General features: G+C 48.9%; 1 pseudogene; it reads right to left on the reverse strand.

Annotated features, from left to right (window-relative positions):
* The window catches only part of LOC146205995 (uncharacterized), a 60,920-nt pseudogene extending 39,746 nt beyond the window's left edge, over positions 1-21,174 (reverse strand).
* Between the last annotated feature and the right edge of the window lie 283 nt (positions 21,175-21,457).

The raw sequence follows: 21,457 nt of genomic DNA on the forward strand, positions 1-21,457 counted from the left end.
CTCAGTGATACCGCTATTCTCGCCCGATATAAATAATGTGTGTGCTTGTGAGCACGAAAAATCGCTGGCAACGGAAAAGTGAGGCGTATGTTAGGCAGAATGTGAAGGACACGCAACATCGTCGTCAGATGAACGTAACTTAGCTATGCTCTGTAGTACTGCAATATTAAAGTACACCGTCTAGTCCCATAGGCCGTGTCCGCAGACCGTTGGATGAGCGGTGCCTTGCCAAACACGTATACAAACTCGTGAACGGCGTTAAACTGTAGCGGGAATGCCGCCGCGAAAGCAGCTTTTCGCTTAATTATTTGTGTTAGGCACTTCCGCTTAGCCAGTGTAGTTGTTTTCACTGCAATCAAAACAGAAGCCGATCACAATTCGTCATCTCATCAACTTGAGGCTTATTATGGATCATACGCATGGGCTTAGATGTCCACAAAAATAGATATTATGTCGCGCACTCCACTAAATTCAACAATAGCAGCACATATGTTTCTTTCCTACAATGTTTTTTTTTTTTTTTCTGTAAATGTATGAACAGAGACTTGCGTATGTTTCCTGTCAGCGTACGCTCCCTGAGCTGAAGCATCTGCATCTTAGCTGGAGCTTATCTCCCCGCTACGCGCAGCTTCCAAGACACAATTGTAAGCGCTTGGGGCCATCTTTCGACAGCAAGTTCCGCACGAAAAAGACGATTTAGGAGTCAGCTTTTCACCGCGTGGACCAGCAACGCAATTCGCCGGCACAGCCGGCGGAAGGAACTCCACAAAACAGAGCGACTTCAGTGATGGGCTGCCCCCACTTCACACATATGTTGTTGTGGCGCCAGACCTCACCGCTGATGCGAAGGTCATAAAAAACAAGAGCACCTAGAGACGAAATAACAGTGTTAGTTCACATACGATAGATCGTCCATGCGCAAGACGTTCAGTTGTACGAGCGCAGAGGCCGCGCGTTCACCCGAACCAAGAAAGTTTAGAAATAACCGCTATGCTGGCTGCGTAACTTCGGCCCATTTCCGGGATGAAAAAATTGCAGGGGGCACTTTAGACTGCTAAAGTGAAGAGAGGTGAAAGGTTTTTCGTGCGGTGGTTTTTGAGTCTTTTGCGCGTTATATTTACTGAACTGTGGATGACTGCTTACTGACTCTTTAGCCCCTGTAAAATGATTCGACAAAGTCAGACATTAAGGTTTATCACGTTTAATTATTCATGTATGTGACCCTTTCCGCGAACGCACGGACGGACGCACGCAAGGTCGCACACTAGCTTTTCTCCTTGGCGGTCCTTAGCGCGCGTCAATTGCAGTGCTCATTCAAGTGTGGGATTGGACATACGGCATCGCTCTTACCACATGACATCTACACAATCAGGAATCGCCTCAAGTGAATTCGACGCGCACGACCTTATAGGTTTCTTCCCATGATGCCACCACTCTCTTTCCATGACTCACCGCGCCGCCGTCTTCTCCTATTACGTCACGTTGTTGCTAGGATGCGCCATGACATCGTCGGCGGCGGTTTCCATGGCAACCGCGTTGGCATAAATCTAGACACGGAGAACTTAGATTACTTTCTCACAATATGTTCGGCTGGTGATCGGAGGGGAAGGTGTTTGATTCCCACTGAAGCACGATTTTCTTCGGTGTTGTGCCGGTGGGGTTATCACATAGTAGCCCACCGTCAACAGGGTTGTGCCAAGGAGTTGGTAACGCAGCGCTCGTCACCCGTTTCGTGAACGAGGGCTGTCAGCTCCCTGGGCGGCAGCGATGAATCCAAGTCGGCGTTGGTGAGATGAAGAAAAGGCTTTATACACTATTTACAGGTATTTAAACAAGGATTTCGGCTCTGGGGCCGAAAGCTAACATAGCCATACGCGACTGTTCTCGCGCAGCGACGGCCGGGGAGATTCCGCCGCGTCCGCACTGTCAGGGGGCGAACTGCTCCCGATGGACGCTAGTGGTGACGAACTCACACTCGGAGTCTCGAACGGAAGCACTTGAGACTCCGTCGCCGAGAATCGTTGACGCTCAAAATTGTCCAATACGACGGCAGCACTTTCGCAGGGCCAATGGGAGAGCTTGCTGCGCTCTCGCTTCAAATATGCCGCGGGGCGAGAAGGGGTTCACCGTCAGGGCCACGGCGCGCCGTGCTGTCTGGACGCTCAGCTCATGTTGAAACACGTCGCTTCTCTCCCTTTGGCACGGCTCGCCTCTAGTGCATTGGTGCTTTGCAGAGAAGTATCCAGAGTTTGTGAAGGAGGCGTTCGCCGAAGAAGTTTGGCGTCCGGCTGAATTTCTGGGCGGCTTTGGCCAGGCACAACAGCACCCCCGCCATCAGACAATGCGCCGGGAAGACGAGCTGCTCGCATGTGGCTCGGATGCCGGGCGCGCTCGTTCGCCAGGTTCTCCAAGCTCACGTCCAGTGTCCGGGCGCCAGGTAGCCTCACGTTCCTCGGGTTCCACTCGCCAGGTCAGGATCTCTGCCGACAGCCTTGTTGCCGGGCCACGTCGATCAACTTCGCTCGGGTCGCTCCGATGCCCTTGGCACTCGCCACTGGTCACGGTAGACTTTTCTGCAGCTTGCAAAACCGACCGACAACAGGCAACACCCAACACAAGCAAGTACCCTCGGTCACCCGTCAGACACCAGACAGGCAAAATTTCAAATTCAATTAGCTATATAAATTGTTGTCCCCTTTTTGCTCCCACTACAACAAGAGACAAGTGTATAGGATGCAGTGTACAAGGTTCAAACAACAATCTTGCACATTAATGGTACATTAAATAGCAGGGAAAGTAATAATCAGTAATGGAAAAGAGCCTCCTTGAAATCACTTGGACCGTAGACCGTACCTGAGGAAGCAAGGAGGTCATTCAATTTTTCCCGATCTGCCTTGAGCATTACCGTTAGCGACGAAACGCTCGTCGAAGGTAGCTATGTCTCGAATGCATGACTCAAAGCATCCGAGTTCGCACTCTGTTGCTCTCTTCCGCAAGCGGCAGAATGCGTAGCAGTATTCGGGCGGTTTGGCTCTCCTCCCTCCGCTACAGCCTCGGCTGTCCATTTCTCTACGAGACCTTTCTTTCCACTTTGGGTGTGAAAGAACTGACGTGCACAATTTGCTCGCTTTGTTGAACGATCTGTCTCGTTCCTTACGCTTTGCGCACCAATCGCGCATTTTCTCAGCACGGGTGCATTTGTGCCGCTGAGATCGCCGCTTCTTTTCATTTCGCGATCGTTTGCGTTTTCTCACCTTTCGGTGACAGCATTCTTTCATGCACCTGCCTTTCCGCTCGTTTCGGCGGCTGCACTTGAATGTTTGCTTTCTTTCTTATGGTGCCAGCTCTTTCAAGCTGCCGGTAACCGGAGCTAGTATGGCGCCAACATCCTCGGAGTGCGGCGCCGCGCCTGCATCGCGGCCAGCAGCCCATGACTCACTGCCAGTCGCGTCCGAACAAGGACAAGGCTCGCTCACGCCAGCCCCCGAGCTAGGCATATCCTCTGCAGGCTCGCCACTCAAGTTACTCTGATCCGCCGGTGTGCCGCATCGCTCAGCGCTAACCGGCGCACGATCAAGGTCGTCCGACAGCTGGGGCGCTTCGGATCGCATGAGGTCCATGTTTGCACTAGGGTTGTTTTCGCCAACACAATTGAGCACGTCAGGACAGGAAGATTCGTGGCTCCTATCTAGTCGCTCGCTGTGGACTTCACAGGTGTGATTTTCGACAGCGTCCGCGTCATGGGTCTGCCATAGCTGTTCAACACTCGTGGGCTGCGCAGTTTCCATGAGCACAACTTCGTTTTTCTGTGTGTCATGATCTACGTCGACTCTGACTTCGGAAATTGCCAATTTGTCGTCTCCTAGCCTGACTACATCTCCGCCACGCTGTACAACTGCTGCTTCTGAGTTGTCAGGCGGTTGATTTACTGCCAATTCCCCACTCTCGATTGGTGCAATCGGATTGCTTACAGCTACGTGAGGCGGCGTGCAGGACGGTGTCACTGCGGATTTCTCGCCGATGGAGTCGGCTCTAACCGTCTCAGCTGCCAGTGGCTCGACCAAGGTAACCCCAGATACTTCTGCTCGAGGCTCGATCGGCTCGCTGCTGCGGTCGCGTTGCTCGGCCGCTTCCCCAAGCTGTTTCTCACACTCCGGTGCAAGTTCGATTTGCTCCGGAACTTCCGCACTGTTTAGCCATTCGCTTACAGTGGCTTTCAACTGATAGGCCAAATCAGAGTACGACTTGTAACAATGTTTCTCGCTCTCATATCTTTTTCGAAGATCATGAGGCGTTATCTGATATCGTATCAGCAATGACTCTTTTAGTTCATCGTAATTTTTCAAGCGGTCGCCAATCAATCGCTTGATTTCTTCCGACGCTTCAGCGGAGAGAAGAGCTACCAACTTCTGCGCCCAACTATCTCGCTCGAAACGTTTACTTCTGCAGACATTCTCGGAGTCTGCCAAATACACTGCCATATCCTCGGCGATGAGGAACGGTGGTGGACAGTCTCGCGGTATTGAACCGTTACAATGAATGGCATTAAAAGCTTTAATCTTTCCCACGCTCATTCCATGTGCTGAAATCTCCAGCTGCATCAGTTGCCTTACGCGGGCGTCCTCTTTCTCGAAACGTTCCCTACGTTCACGCATCTCCTTCTCGTGACGTTCCCTGCATTCACGCATCTCTTTCTCGTGACGTTCTCTACGTTCACGTTCCACTTTCTCGTGATGTTCTCTACGTTCACGTTCCTCTTTCTCGCGACGTTCCTTCTGCTTTTTCTCGCGACGTTCTTTCTCCTGCTTATGGCGTTCTAGCTTTTCACGCTCATCGCGCCTTTGGCGTTCTAGCTTTTCACGCTCCTCGCGCTTTTGGAGTTCTAGCCTTTTGGCTTCCTCCTTCCCTTTTCTCTCTTGAATATCATCCCAGGCCTCTGCGGCTTCCTCAACCGTCACTTCCTCTGCCTGCATGATCTCAAGAATATCATTTTTCCTTGTTGTTGAGCCCAAATCGATGCCCAACTCCTCACAAATTTGGAGAAGTTCTTTGACCTTGTAACTCTCCATCTTTTACCGGCCTCTTGTTGTTTGCCTTTTTAGAATAGTGTACTATCCGTTCGCTATCTCGCTCCTAGCAAGAGATGCGCAAGCCTTTCTCACACTAATTCCCTTCTCAACATCCCCTGGTTTTCAAAACACTTCCTGTAGGCTTGAAACACGCAAGGTTAACACAATGCTACGCTCAGCCTTTCTCTAAGCTACCCTGTGTGTTAGAGAAGTCTGGCGTTTGAGGGAAACTTCAGGTACTCACCGCGCCGAGGTGCCTGACGCCGGTCGATCCCACCGCTGCCACCAATGTTGTGCCGGTGGGGTTATCACACAGTAGCCCACCGTCAACAGGGTTGTGCCAAGGAGTTGGTAACGCAGCGCTCGTCACCCGTTTCGTGAACGAGGGCTGTCAGCTCCCTGGGCAGTAGCGATGAATCCAAGTCGGCGTTGGTGAGATGAAGAAAAGGCTTTATACACTATTTACAGGTATTTAAACAAGGATTTCGGCTCTGGGGCCGAAAGCTAACATAGCCATACGCGACTGTTCTCGCGCAGCGACGGCCGGGGAGATTCCGCCGCGTCCGCACTGTCAGGGGGCGAACTGCTCCCGATGGACGCTAGTGACGAACTCACACTCGGAGTCTCGAACGGAAGCACTTGACTCTCCGTAACCGAGAAACCGTTGACGCTCAAATGGTCCAATCCGAAGGCAGCACTTTCGCAGGGCCAATGGGAGAGCTTGCTGCGCTCTCGCTTCAAATATGCCGCGGGGCGAGAAGGGGTTCACCGTCAGGGCCACGGCGCGCCGTGCTGTCTGGACGCTCAGCTCATGTTGAAACACGTCGCTTCTCTCCCTTTGGCACGGCTCGCCTCTAGTGCACTGGTGCTTTGCAGAGAAGTATCCAGAGTTTGTGAAGGAGGCGTTCGCCGAAGAAGTTTGGCGTCCGGCTGAATTACTGGGCGGCTTTGGCCAGGCACATCATCGGCTAAGTGGTGCGCCATTTGAGGAAGCACCAAATGAAAGACGCAGCATGGTCGCCTGGATCGGAAGCCCTGCATGTCAGCTTCCTATATTCGTGAATCGCGAGTTGATGTCATCGGTCATGACCATACGTGACGTCAATATGATGTCACATCCGGTCATGACGTCACGTCTTGTCACGGCCGATGACGCCACAATCTTGCGGTATCCCGTGGAATATCACAAAGTGTGGTATTTCTCGCGAACGGACAACCCGGGGAGTCATGTGCCATAAAAGGCTTTATTAGCCTTAAAACATGTGCAGTGTTGGAACACGACGTGTCCATGGCGGGACATCACGATCCCCCTTCCTGGGCCCCTGATCCAAGACCGGCGAGCCAGAGGTTGTGCAACCTATTTATACAAAGTGACCACGCGATCCTGTGACGTTATTATACAGTCCTCAGATACTCCACTATCCAAATACCAGTCGTAACCGGCCTCCCGACATAAATATAATGCCGTGTTCTAACTAAGCCGTTCGAACGTGCCGGGAATGCCTAGGAGTGTCATTACTGACTCGACATCCAAGAGCCATGGAAGGTTATTTTCTATCCCACCTCAGATGAGCAACCCGAGTCAGCAGGTCCTCCCAACTTTGTGGCAGCCTGTGATATACATATTTATAGTTTCATGCCATTATCTACAGTGTGCGTGCAAGAAGCTTTCTTTAATTTTTATAGTCTTTGATAAAGACATATCACTTACGCACTTATCACCAGACTTTTGAATGAAGAAAGCCTCTGCCATCACGTGCCGTCTAGTCACGACTGCGCTAAAGATTTTGGTTCTAGTCAGCAATGACCGGCATGGTTTATCAGGCGTAGCCGAAGAGCATGCGCCGCAGTCTATAAAATTGGACGCTTTCCCGTTATTCATTGAAAGCTGATGCTCCCCCAGTCGTTCATTTATACACCGGCCCATTTGGCCTATAAGTATACTTTTCCACATGTCTGGAGGATTTCATATACGACCTCAGCTGAATACCTGCATATCGAGTGACGTGATGTTTCGTGCATTCTCGCGCGCACCTTTCCCCGGAGACGATTCATGGACAGAACGACGCCAACTTGCGCGGTGGCACACCGTAGCGATTGGCAACATTGTTTAGGTTGTGGGACACCGTATGAATATAGGGTACAACCGCCAGTCTGCTCTTTGGTTGGTCGCCACCTTCGGGAGGTGTTCCAACTTTCAACTTTTCTAGAAGCTTCTCTGCTGCAGCAACTATGATTGACATGGGGAAACCAGCTTTCTGATACCTGGTAACCTGATTGGTGAGGCTGTCATTCACCAGGTGAACACATGACTTCTGCAAGGCTTTCTTCAGACATAACAAAACAATGACGTGTTTTACCGCCATAGAATGTGCAGGTTCAAACGATAACAGGTCTTTCCGCCCTCAAGGCGAGTACATCCAACACGTGTGAACTAGTGTTAAGGTGAGGTTAATATATGTATACTGTAATCTATTACGGTCATGTATATCGTAGGTAAAGGTTAAACCCACCGCGTGACGGGCTGGTATATAAATGAACGACTGGGAGAGCATCAGCTTTCAGTGAATAACAGAAAAGGGTCCAATTTGCCCTTACATTGCGGGGCATGCTCTTCGGCTACGCTTGATAATCCATGCCTGCCTTTGCTTGCTGTAGAACTAAAATCTTGAGGGCCAGACGTGACCTCACGACACGTGAGTTGACAGAGGCTGTTTTCATTGAATATTCTGGTGATACGTGCGTACGTAATTTCTCTATCAAACAGTATAGAAATAAAAGTTCCTGGCACGTGCTGTGTACAAAATGGCATGAATATATATATATATATATATATATATATATATATATATATATATATATATATATATATATATATATATATATATATATATGTTTTTTTCTGAACAGTCGGTCGTGAGTATGCGCCCGTCCTTGAGCACTTCTCGTCCGTGTCCTTTTTTTTTGCGTGTTTCCTTTGCTTAAACTTAAGTCTGGCTTCGTCGGAGGGGGGTCTCTAGTGATTCGAGTGCGGGTGGAAAGAGAAATAAAGAGGCAGAGAGAGAGACAGAAAGAAAGCGGCTGGTGGCCTGCTTCGCACATCATTTTGTACAAAGAGGAGAGATTATATATTTCTCTGTCATGGCTTTTAGAAAATATGTTAATGGTTCTTATTAACATTCATACCGAAATTTCAGTATGAATGATTTGGAAACCACTGACAAAAATAAAAAAAAAATAGCAGCCTGCTGCGTACTCATGCAGTCCTTATATATTTGAGCACATGGGGTCTCAGACCCCTCTTAAATAATGATGGGGGATCTCAGAACCCCCTGAGACTCTCCTGGAGACGACGCAGAGACATTGGAGTGAATCGGTGCTACCACTATACCGAGGAAGCGAGAATACATTGGGAAATCCCAATAAACAGCTTGACCCGCTGACAGTGCCACCCTGAGTCCGTTTTCGGGGCCACGGGTGTGACCGGAGATAGCGGCGTGGCGTTTGGCTCTGGCAGCGGCGCCGCAGCCCCATAGAACCCACCGAGAGGTTTTACACGAAGCGTAATGCTAATATATGCCGAAAAAACGTCACCGTAAAACGGTTGCCGATGGACCTTTCAAGGTCAAGTGAAAACCGTGCCGGGAAAAACGTTTAGGTGGCGCCGATGCGGAGGCCACCTAACTCCAACTTTATGTGTCTGCCGACGTACATGGCACCACAGCGTTTTAGCGTGAACTGCGCATAAACTTCAAGAGTCGGAAAACGCGCCAGAGAAATTATGGATGCCTTGTGGAGTAAATATGATATCGTAGCGTTGGTTGATTGAATAGGTTTGGTTTGGTTTGTGGGGTTTAACGTCCCAAAGCAACTCAGGCTATGAGAGAAGCCGTAGTGGAGGACTCCGGAAATTTCGACCAACTGGGGTTCTTTAACGTGCACTGACATCGCACAGCACACGGACGCCTTGCTTTTCGCCTCCATCGAAAAGCGGCCGCCGAGGCCGGGATTCGATCCCGCGTCCTTGGGAACAGTAGTCGAGCGCCGTAACCACTGTGCCACCCCGGCGGGGTAAGTTGATTGAATAAGGATGACTGATAATGCGATTGATTCATTCATTCATTGGTTAGTGAGTAGGGATTGGTGACTGTGGAATGAAATCATCGTGGTATAGACGAGAAATATCGTGTCTGTGTCACTCAGTCTGAACGCCTCTGATGGAACATATGTGGCTGGTATACTAATGCGGCAACGTCGCCTGGCATTGTACAAGATAAGTGTTATAGTCTGGGGGCTTTGTTTGGTGGTGCTTGACTACCAAGGAGACTTAGTAAGGTGGAAAACGCTCGTTAAGAGGCAGATAGATGGTCACAGGCATTAGAAGTCGGGCAATCAGCGCCCTCGCTCTACTCTTAAGGCGAAGCTCAAGCCTCCTCAATTTCGGCCAGAGTTCCTCTGGTTTGACTTTGAAATGTTTGACCTTGAGGTTATCAGAAGGTCAAATACCCGACACATGAAACTGGACTTTTGAGTTGAGTAGAGCTATCTATTTTAACAGATATCTTTACTCAACGCAAAAGCCCAGTTTGAATGGCTTGTTCTATGCAACCATTTTAGGTTTTCTAGAATAAGCCATTTAAACTAAATCAACTTCAGAAAAAAATTATAGGGACGCTTGATTCTCCTGAAGTCCTGAGCTGCCCTTTCTCTCCTACTACTGCTATAGGAGGCGACGGTAGGTAATTTACTAGAAGCCTGCCTTACACTTCGGCCGGCACACAAGCTATACCTTGCTCTGGCCAACCTCATGACACAATTTTCTTGACACGTGGCCCCCACCTGCTTTTATACGTCTAGGTCACTTATGCCGAAGGGCGCCAGGTACGTGAAAAATTGTCTTCGATAGGCTTGCAACACCATTTCCTTGCTATATGTTTGCCCTGCAGCCAGATGTGCTCCTTTCGTGTTAATTTTTAGGCGGCTGTGAATTCAATCTACCCCCGACGCTCTCGGCCAGGCCAGGTGACCAGCACATCTGCCTAGTTCTAGCCCACTTGAAAACTCGAGCATGTACGTGGTCTCATGACATCACCTACCCTGGCGACCAATTAACTCTCTGCAATATCGCCCTCGTCGGGCGTCATCAGTTAGGAAAACTTTTCGAATCCCGGAATTTCTGCCCAATTAGACTCTCATGCTTCGTATTAATAGCTTGAAGTATGCCATCGTCCTCAACAGGCTTATACCCGGTGCGGTACACAAATAGCCACTCTCGTGAACCACCAAATAACCCTGTTTGTTCTGTGAGAGGTTAGGCCACGGTGTATATGGTCTCATGCTTACCGATTGCGTACACTCGCCTGGATTCCTGCCCCAACCTCGCTGCGTTTGCCTTCTCCTTGAATCCGGGATGAAAAATAAAACCACACATGTGCTCTTTATTTACAAATGCAACTAGTTGCACAAGTTTCCTTTCCAGTGAAGGAAAAATGAGGACATAGCGCTGAAGGTAAAAAAAAAAAAAAAAAACGAGTCCTCGTCGTTGTTCACTGGTCATGGACCAGCACCGTTTCCTTCTTCCCCTTCGCAGATCCAGATCTGCTGCTCAGGATCGCCGATCGAGTTCGGTTGCTGGGGATTGAACTCTCTTCAGCCGAATCGTGAGCTCCTTCTGCAGAGAGCGGAAAAGAGATAAAGCGCTTTACAAATTAGGGGACCCTTAATTACATCACATCTTGAGAAAGCGATTGCATTAAAATAGGAAGTCTGCTCGCCCTGCTTCCTTTATTCAGCCATTGGCGCTGGCCCTATACGCTCAGACTGTGCACCTGCCAACGCTCTGTCTTCACTGAGATACTCGTATTCTCCAATCTATACAGTAGACACAAATGTAGCACGGATTCGTGCCTCCAGTTCAACTTGATACACAGAGCTGCCTAGACATGTGCGCAAAAAACCACACGCAGCTGCCAACTGTCGCCGATCCCATCACCACGCTAGACTAATGTGACCATATTTTCGGCCATTTCACGAGGTCTGAATGACCTTGTATCACCCACGCAGAGGAATGTGAATAAAAAGAAAATAAAGTCGAGCGGTGTGTGTTCGGGGCGCAAGCCGGGCACGCGCACATCAATTCCGGGAGGCTGATACGTTCAACATCTTTTTCTGGTGCTCCGCATGTAACCCTGTGAAGACTGACAGTGATGATCCGGGCTTAGAAATTACCGACCCCGGTAACCCTGCCTCTTCAGGCGACCTTCCACCTGGCACTACCTCGCACCCACAGGACGTTGCGGCCATTCAGCTTCAACTTAAATCGTTCGGGCGCAAGAACACTCATATGTGATTCCCCCAGGTGGAAGCCATCTTCCACCTTCACCGCGTCACCTCAGAGACTTCTCGGTACGAGCACCAACTTTCAAACCTCTCCTCAGAGGTGGCTGATGCGGTCGCGGACGTCATCTCTGGACTAGTGTGTCATGCCCCATAGTAGCTGCCATGTCGAGCAGAGCATTCTGGACCGCACCATGGTATTCGAGACGCGCGCCTTCAGTTCCTGCTCATCGGCGAAGTGCTCAGAGACCGTCGCCCATCCCAGCTGCTCACTATAGCACGCGGTAGCTCCTGGAAGAAAGCGCGGTCTATTTTAACGCTGCGCTGTAGAAGGCGCGCTACCTACAGCGTTTGCGGCAGCCCATCGGCCTCATCTTGGCTGTTGCAGAGTAAGTGTCTTTCGGCAATCTCGCACAGTTAGCTGATCGACTTCACGACGCGATATCTCGTTAGGTCGCCGCCCTCACTTCTACAACTCAGTCCTCCGCCATCTCCCTGACAAGAGGCAGGGACTGCGCAGCACGCCGTTTCGGTTCAATACCTTCGGACGTCCTCACAAGGCCATCGTGGTTCCTCCCCAGGTGGTCACCGCCGTTCTCCTTCCTCGCTTGGCACCCGCTCGGGCAAATCTCCGACCTCACTGTTCGCTGGTATCACCGTACTTTCCAGCTTGTGCTTACCGGCGCACTTCTAATGCAATTGGTCAGGAAACGCGATGCGAGATCAGTGATGGCGGCATGTGACCTCGCTTTTTGACCAAATTTACCGCCTTTTCTTAGTCCTGGACCGCATTTCCGGCCCGCGCTTTCTCGTCAACATAGGCGCAGAGGTTAGCGTACTGTCGGTCTCAAGACTGACCACACATGTTTGCCGATTGAACCTGCTCTCCGGGCGCCGATCTCTTCTTCCATCACCACGTATGGTCTGTGGTCGCTCACTCTCGACATTTGCCTGCGACGGACGTTCCGACTGGTCTTCATTGTTGCCGACGCTCATCACCCTATCTTCGGCTGCGACTTTCTTACCTATTTCCACCTAGACGTCAGAATGCTCCGCAATTGCCTCATCGACAGCGAGACGTGTCTTTCACTGGCATTATATCGGCTGTCTCACTGGCATCCGCAAGCTAATTCCGACGTGCGTACGCTAATGTGCTTGAAGACTTTCGAGATGTCGCGAAGCCCTGCAACTTCAACTAACCACGGAGGCACAGTGCCACCCAGCACATTGTATACTTGTGGTCAACTCGTCGCCGCACGCCCACGTCGCATCTTCGGTGAGAGTCTGGCAATTGCTAAACGGGAATTCGAGCACATGCTCCCAACTGGGCGAAATTCGACCTTCGTCCAGCACTTTGGCCTCACCACTACACCGGGTGCCTAAGATGGACCCAGGAGACTGGAGACCATGCGGAGACTTCCAGGCACTCAATGCTCGAACGGTTCACGGCAGCTATCCCCTCCCACACATCTAAGATTTCACCGCACACATGGAAGCATGCAAGATCTTCAGCGAAATGAACCTTGAAACGCTTACTACCAGATCCCCGTTGAGCCTGCAGATATGCAAAAGACAGCCATCACACCTTTCGACCTGTTTGAGTATGTACGCATGCCCTTCGGCCTTCGCAACGCAGCTCAGATATTTGAACGATGTATTTCTAAGATGACGCGTGGACCTTCGGCTGTATTCGCCTACATCGATGACATCCTCATAGCGAGTTCGAAACCTCAAGAGCACAAGCGTCACCTTCGTGAACTCTTTCACCGATGTCAACCATTTGGCCTATGGTCAGCGCCCAGAACTGTATCCTCGAGTCTTCTGAGCTCGAGTTCCTGGGACACCAAATCTTGATGTTCGGAATATGTCCACTGCTTCCCTCATCATGGCAGTCAAAACTAGACTTTTTAGCTCCCACTACCCTGTGCAAGCTGCAAGAGTTTCTGGGCCTAGTCATTTTCTACGACGGTTTAATACGCGCTGCGCTGAGCTTCTGTATCCACTGATGGTCACCGGTGGGCCTGCTTGTGTCTGGCCTGTCAGACCGCCAAAGTGACCCGGCACACAGACTCCAACTAAAATCCCTTGATAATTTGAAAGTAGCGACACTGTCCTCCGGGCCGCGCTTTCCTCCTCGATTCTCCTCGCACGGCGGCGGCGAGCGCTGCGCACGACACGCTTTTTCTCCTTGGCGCCCGCCGGCCGGCCGCAGCAGTGAGTGAAGCGCGAGCTTTTAGGCCAGGTCTGCGCTACAGGAGTGCAAAAAAGTTTTGAAAAATTGCGAGAAAAGCATCTAGAATGCCGCAAGTAACGTTCATGAATTGATTGGTTTCTTCTTAGAACTTTTTGAATGGGGAATACTGATAAACAAAGCATTCAGGCGAGTTCTGTGCTGCAGACACTTTTTAAGTCACATGATAAGGTGTTTTACTTTGTGCACCTAATCTAGTACTGCCTCTGACTTTATGTTTTTTTTAAAGCGTGAAATCTGTCACCGCGGTAAGACTTCGGAAAACGATCCAGGCTGGTGCTTTGAACTTCAAGATCAGAGAAGGTCAAAGCAGGGCAGTCTATCTCGATACTGTCAAACTATCTGTCTAAGCGTAGTATATGTCACGTGATCAACCATGAGATTGGATTATTGGTTAATTGTACATGTATTTTGATCAATTTCTGGCCCAAATTATATTGAATTTAGTAAATTGCAATTAAAATCTACATTTTAGCTGCAGCATCGAACCGTATACCGTTGGAAAGCTTAGGCCAAGTGTAATGGCACTGTGCTAGTTTGCGATCCACAATAATCTGCGTTAATTAGTTATTTTTGTATAAAAGCAAACTTTGAGCTGTTCCTTGCCGCTTCGGGGCAAGGAACATGTTTGCCACGGCAGTCTTGATATGATGCTGATGGAGGAATTAAATAATTTTATGAGTACACGGCCACTCACTGACTTCGCATGGGGTTAAAAGACAGCAGAGTACACTGGGAGAAGTGGTGGGCCCTATTGCCGACACACTTAAGTTCTGGGGAAAGCATGCTGTGCCCTCATGCGCTATGTAAAAGAGCGTAATTTCGTTGGACGCAACAATAAAAAAAATTACAGGGTGCACATAAGTCTTCAACGTTCGGAAATGAGAAAGCATATAACAGCCAATTCATTAACTATCGCTATCCAATCTATCACTATATCTACTAATGCCGTCAAGTAACCTATCATAACTTTCACTATCCGCAAAGAACACTATCACCTAACTATACGGGCCTATTACTATCATTTACTATTAATATCCGTAACAGTCACAATCATTAGCTATCACTATTCATAACCACCACTATTTAATCTGATGCCGTCCCATGACCCATTCATATACCTCAATTTTCATTGACTTACGTTGTCAGTCATATCTCTATTATCTCATAATATCTGACGAGACAACTATACATTGACTTTTAATTCTTATACTTTCTTGTTTTCTCATAAATGGAGGTAGGAAAAGAGCAAGCCACAGAAATAACTGACTACTATCAGCGCGACGTTCATGTTTCTGTCGAGGAGGCTTCCTTTGCTTTATTTAGGACAGGTCGGTGAGAACATTGATGGAACTGCGTTGGGCCTCAGCTTTTTTTTTTTTTTTTTTCGAGTTCGTGTAATATTGGCGGCTCAAACTGGTCTTCAGTGAAATGTAGCTAGAACATAGAGCGAGGAGTTAATCACCCAGGCTAGGTGAACAAAAAAATCTTCTTGCATACAATTGAAATTAGTAATATGTTACAGTGCTAAGAATTGTTGCTCCCAAAATGTTCCCCTACTTTTACATCATAACTACATTATTGATTGATTAAGTTTCGTAAATACAGAAAATTGATGCAATGATTCCGACTGATTTGACATCGATGCGAAAACTTTTCTCGCAGTAAATGAATAAGCGGAATCGCGGTTTTAGAGCTCCAGCTTCAAAGTGAAGGCAACCTGCCAACGCCTAGTAGTCATGGTCAAAGTGAAGCGTGTGTGATCATGTGAACACCCCCTGCCCATTGGCCGTATCCCTGATAAAACGAAGGCATATTTTTTAACCCACGCATGCGTCGAAGCATAGCAGGACACATTCAAGAATTGAAAAAAAAAAAAAAAATGCTGTACGACCTAACTAGTGCAGATCACCCGCAATACCTCGGGTTTACTTGCTACAGAGTTTTTCAGGGCCAGCATTCATTGCTCCTGAGTAACCGATGCACGCTACAAGTACAAGCTGGAAAGACTAGCTAGTCTACAGGCCCCAATTTTGATTTTTAGTGAAGGAGGCCAGGGATCCTAGCATGATCGCGACAAATTCAATCGAGAGACTGTACTTTTCCAGTTATCACTGACAGCAAGAAGCAGTTATAGTGCCGTATGTCTGACTGTACAGAAGTCGACAGCGTGTGAAATGATGGAGCCTCGCCGAATATTCAGCATGCTGCAGAGGACAACCTTATTTTTATACAATGAACGTTGTGCCGCTGCAAAAGGATTGAGGAACAAGCAGGAATAGAAAACGCAGCGTCAGGTGACGCGTTATTACGGGGAGTGAGAAAGGCGCCTTACGTCGCAAACAAATCTGTTCTTTCTAGGAATAAACTTCTTTCGACTAATCTTGTGAATCCATTGACTTGCGCAAGCCGTCAGCTTGCCTTGAGGTATCATGAATACCGCATAACCATCTTCAGGCCGCTTGCTGCAGTTGTACGCGCAACTGCACGGCATAGAACTTGCACACTGCAATAAAAGTACAGCGCGCAATATTCGCTCGCCGAGCCTAGGAGAAAAAGGGCGCGAAGGAAAAAGAAAAACACAAGGAAAACGCCGGACGCGCGTTGGTTTCCAAGGGCAACGGCAGGGAGACCAATCGTCGCTCAGGAAATTGGGCGGAGAGCCGGCCTTCAGCGAAGGGGCGCGCAAGGGGCGAGGAGGAGGCCAGGAGGTAACGCGACGGCGGCAAAGTTCAATTGGCGTAACTTTCAAAGTATCAAGGGAACTCCAACCAGTCTTTTCTGCCACCTAGCGCTCGCTTCAACCCCGTACATTTCGACTTGGTTGGACCGCCACCCCCATCTCACGAGTGCCGGTACATTGTCACAATGGTTGACCGCGTCACCCGTTGGCCTGAAGCCGTGTCCATTTCGGACATCACTGCGGAAACTATTGCGAAATACTCTGTATCAAAGTGGGTTTCCCACATCGACTGCCCCAGCATTGTTACAACGGATGGGGGCGGCCAATTTGATTATACCCTCTTAACTTACGTCAACAATTTGTTTACACTAAGCACTGCAGTGCCACCCTTGCGCAAACAGCATGGTCGAACGGTTTCATCGTAAGCGCAAGGCTGCTCTCACTACGCGCCTGGACCGGGAGCACAGGGTCGACCGCTTCCAATGGTCCTGGGCCTACGCTCCGTCCTTCGTCACGAACTGAGCTGCTCAGCAGCCGAACTCGTCTTCGGAGTACCTACCGGCTGCCCGGAGACTAGTTCGTTCCTTCAGCTCCCTTGTCACGGCCTTCAATGCACCTGTTTTTATCTTTTATGAATCCTCTCAGAATATGGCAAAAAAAAATGTAATAGAACGAGAGAGGGAGCCCGGAGCAGCGAAGCTTTGCCGAGCTTAATGCACTTTAGGATAAAATAAAAGGAGCTAAACGCCCAAAATGAGAACAAAAACGTAATTTAGAGGGAAAAACATGGATTTAATATATACATATATATATATATATATGTATCTGAAGAAAGTAAACAAAGAACGCAACTACCTATTTACAACAAGCTGTTCAACACGCAACGTCTTCAACACTGCATTCAGCAGCGGCGCCCATGCCCACCTCTGTTCTGAACGGCGCATTTTTCGCTTACTGACCTAGGGTCTTTCACCCACGTTTTTATCCGGCGAGACACTGTAAAGGCGCCTCATACACCCTCCTACAATAGGCCCTATCTTGTCCTCTACAAGACGCCCAAGACTGACAATCCTACTAAGGGGTCGCGAAGAGGTGGTGTCGCTGGACCGTCTTAAGCCGGCCTACCTCGAGAAACCTCCCGCTGAGCTTCCTTGATCTCGTCGGCGTATCCGCCGTTCTCTATTCCGCCCTAGTAGTAGTAGGAAGTAGTCACTACTTCCAAGACTGCTCTCTTACTGCTCCTTTTGTTTCTCGCCTGAAGTCTTTTTGCTCATCAGATATAACAACGTCTCAATACCCGACGTTGCTTCGGAATCCGGTCGCTTGTGCAATTTTAATTCAAATGGTTCAACACATAAGCAGCACTATACCTGACTATTGTCGCTGACATCATTCTGTTAAGTGAACAATTTGCTTGCTATTTCGCATTCTTTAAATTATGTGCCGCAGGGTTTATTTTGCTACGTATCTCCTCTGAAAGGTTACCTTTGCGTTTTCTTTTTCGCTTTATTTCTGTCCTAATCCAGTATATATATATATATATATATATATATATATATATATATATAATATTTTTCTTGAATCCATTGTTTTTCTTCCCTCTTTTCTTTTTTTTTTTCTGGCTGCCTCATTACTTGGGTGCATTTTTGACCTGTGTCCTGTTGTGGCGTGCACGCTGCTGCTGCCAACAGTCCATCCTTGGCTCTACAAGCACCAGTGGATTTCCGTTAGATCCTGTACTTGAGACTGGGAATGAGGGACTCCTCGGAGTATTCTGCCGACCCCCAACCACGCTCTGTACAGAGGAGGAAGATTGCTCTTCCTTTCAGCCTGTCTGATTCGGACACGCCCACTTGCCTGCATGGGGGCGCCTATGGCTGTAGTGCGCAGGTCACTTATGCCTACTGGATCACGTTTCTACGTGTCCATTAGACTGTAGTGCGCAGGTCGTGGCGTGCCCATCGATGCCGCCAACTCTCCATCTTGGTTTTTACAAGCACCAGCGGACGACCTGCTGATCCTGTGCTTGAGCCTGACGGTGGTGGGGGCGAGGGTCTCATCGGAGAGTCCTGAAGACCCCCTACCACGCTCTGCACAGGGGAGGGCTCCGTGCTCCTGTGTTGAGCAGAGTGCTTAAGGCATGCCTTTTAGTTTTTCTGGATGTGCCCGTGACTGCAGTCACTCTTGCCTACAGAGCCAGGTCCGTATGGGCAGCATGCATACTGCTATGAAATGAGTGGAGTCGTGTTTATTTTTCTTATTCCTCTGTGATATGTGGCATTTTACTTATTTTGCCTTTTCTGCTGCGGTTGTCACACGAGTCCGGTATCGTGATGCAGTAGTTTTTTTTTTTTTTTTTATGCATCTTCCTCCATCGTTTCTCTTACCCGTGCATTTTGCGGTTAATATAATTTGGTTTAGTGACGGACGTCTTTTCGCATCAGAAAAGATTTAATAGTTTTTTTTTCTCTCTTAATGTTTTGTCTAGGTTTTGCCATTCTTTCTCATCTCCTACCTCTTGTCTGTGGTGTCGGCAATTTTTTTTCTTTTGCTTGATTCTTCTGTTCCTAAAATCAGTATTTTTTTTTCTCTTTAATTTGTGGACCAACGATTACAATGCCGTAAAAGACTGCAATTCTCTATTGTTCACCCGATTTTTGTTTCTTTGTTTTGGACGGTCCTGTTTACTTTTCTACCTCAGTCTTCCTTTTTCTTATGTTTCGGGTTTTGTACGTCAGCCTCCCTCTCCGTACGTTATTTGTCATTTGGTATGACTGTTGTTTTGCTGCTGTTCCCTTCTTTTCTGGTTCTGGTTCCTGTTTTGTTTCATTTGCAGGTCTTGATGCTACCTTCTGGGTTTTTCCTTTTATTCTTCTTAAACCAGCGTGGACCACCTTGCGACATGGACCTGGTTTTTTTTTTTAATTTTTTTTAATACCTTCTATCGCTTTTAAAAAGTGCTTTTTTTTTTATCTCGAGCTTCTGCTCTTTTTTAGTTATTTTTAATTGGTTTTAAGGCTGGCAAAGCTTTTGCTGGTCCGGACTCCCTCTCACTTTTTTTTTTTTTTTTTTTTTTTTTTTTTCTCAGTTCGAGAGGACACATAAAATGGAAAATGGCCTCTCAGCAGCATCCATTTCACCGTCCAGTCTAGGCAGGATAGGGTACCCCCAAGCGCCCCCCCCCCCCCCCCCCCCCCCTCTTCATTCCGCTGGTTGGTAGGATGATGAGGCCTGTAGCGCACAAGCGGCGGACTGCGGAGAAAATTGGAGCGGCGCGTGCCAGGGACGTACGCCGGGCACGGGCAATTCGGTCCTGGGAGCCTGATATGTTGCACACCTTCTGGTGCTCCGCCGTAACCCGACTGATAGATTGAAACCACGTTTATTCTACATTCGAAGCCACTACGGTGAAAAGGAGGGAGGGCGTGGTAAAATAGAAGAAATAATCTGCTTCCGTTTTATCGACGGACTTCATGGGGTTAGCTAAGTGGTAGCTGCATGCGTCTCGTGGACGTTGTGGAGCTGATCGGCGACCAGCGGCACCTAGCTCCGACGGATAAGTGCAAGGACTGGCCGCCAGAGCGCGATGGCACTGTATGAGGTGAAAGATTAAGGCAGGCACAGGTCCAGAGAGGAGAAGGCCATGGTCCCCGTTTAATGGTGTCTAGAGCACGAAGCCGAGATTATATATTGAGCGGACATTTCCATAACAAGTGGACACAGCGGGCGTCGTGCCACCTCGGGAAAAACGGTTCAGCAAGAAAGGCGTAAGAATGGTGGCTGTATCCGCCGCAGCAGGATCGATTCTCGCCGCGTAAATACCTTCGGTAGAAGCGCAAATATAGAGAGGGGGTTGCCCACTGGCGTGAGGTAGGCGGCACGATGTAGTTTGATCGAATGACTGTACGCGATAGGATCTGCTACCTAATGTGGTAACGAAGGAAGGAGATGGAGCATCGGAAACTCTGGCTAGCGCAGTAGAGAGATCAGCACGCGCTAGTCTATGAGCCTTCTCATTTTCAGGGATACCGCAATGACCGTGGACTCAATGAATGGTGACATGCTGACCGCGTTCGCGGCCCAAGGATGCGTTATGCCTTGTCTTCTGCAGTACAGAGCCCTTATTATAACGTTGGCGCATGCCCGACAGGCAACTTGACAGTCTGTATACACGTGACTGTGAATGGGATCAGTTTGAAACGAAGTTGTGAAAACCGATTCCAAATAGTCTAAGATGGCCATTAGCTCGGCCTGGGTACTGGGTACTGAATGGCGCTAATGCCAATGTATGGTGATATCGGTCCTGATTTCCGGTTGTCTCGTCGTACGAAGCAGTGGCATAGCAAGTTTGACTGCTGCCCTCTGCAGGAAGTGCAGCGTCCGTGCACACTACACGTTCAGATGAATGCAATAAGCTCGTAGCCTTTGCATGCCTTTTGGCGTAATGCCGACGCCGAATTCGCTAATGAGCATCCATATGAAGTGGAAGTGGGTTCCCCTCAGTGGGTGACGTGATTTCCAACGGCGAAGTCTTGCTGGAAAAATGGGCGATACGTGGTCATCGTGCCCGAGGAGCAAGAGTATGTGCTGCCCAGCGTTTGTGCTAAGGAGCCTCGTCTCCTGCGTGCGAGTGTGCATGTCAAGGAGCTCTGACAGGTCATTGAGCTTGCTGAAGCTCTTGAGCGCATTAAGAGGTGTGTACTTCAGAAATCCCGTGACGATGCGTCTGGCCTCGTTCAGCAAGCGGTTGAGCGCGAGCAACTGGGTACGGTTTAGAGGATGATACGGCAGTACATGATGCTGGCGTCGAGAAAACCTTCGAAGAATTGCCGCATTTCACGTCCGTTTACTGTGCCTGAGCGGGTCACTGATTATGCGAAAAACGTGCAGAATTTCTTTGGTAGTCTTCGCGACGCCTTTGATACAAGTGTTAGCTGTGAATTTTTCGTCCAGGTGCATACCAAGCATTTGGATAGCGGGTTTTCGCTGCTCGAAGGATTGGTTGCCGATGGAAAGTTCTAAATGCTGTTTCTCTTCCTGTTTTCTTGAGGTGGACCGGCCACCGTGAATGACAACGCACTCGGTTTTATCCGGGGAAGTGTGTAAACCAGTTTCCTT

Source organism: Amblyomma maculatum, chromosome 1, assembly GCF_055883805.1.
Source record: "Amblyomma maculatum isolate TAMU_Amacu chromosome 1, ASM5588380v1, whole genome shotgun sequence".
Taxonomy (NCBI): Eukaryota; Metazoa; Arthropoda; class Arachnida; order Ixodida; family Ixodidae; genus Amblyomma; species Amblyomma maculatum.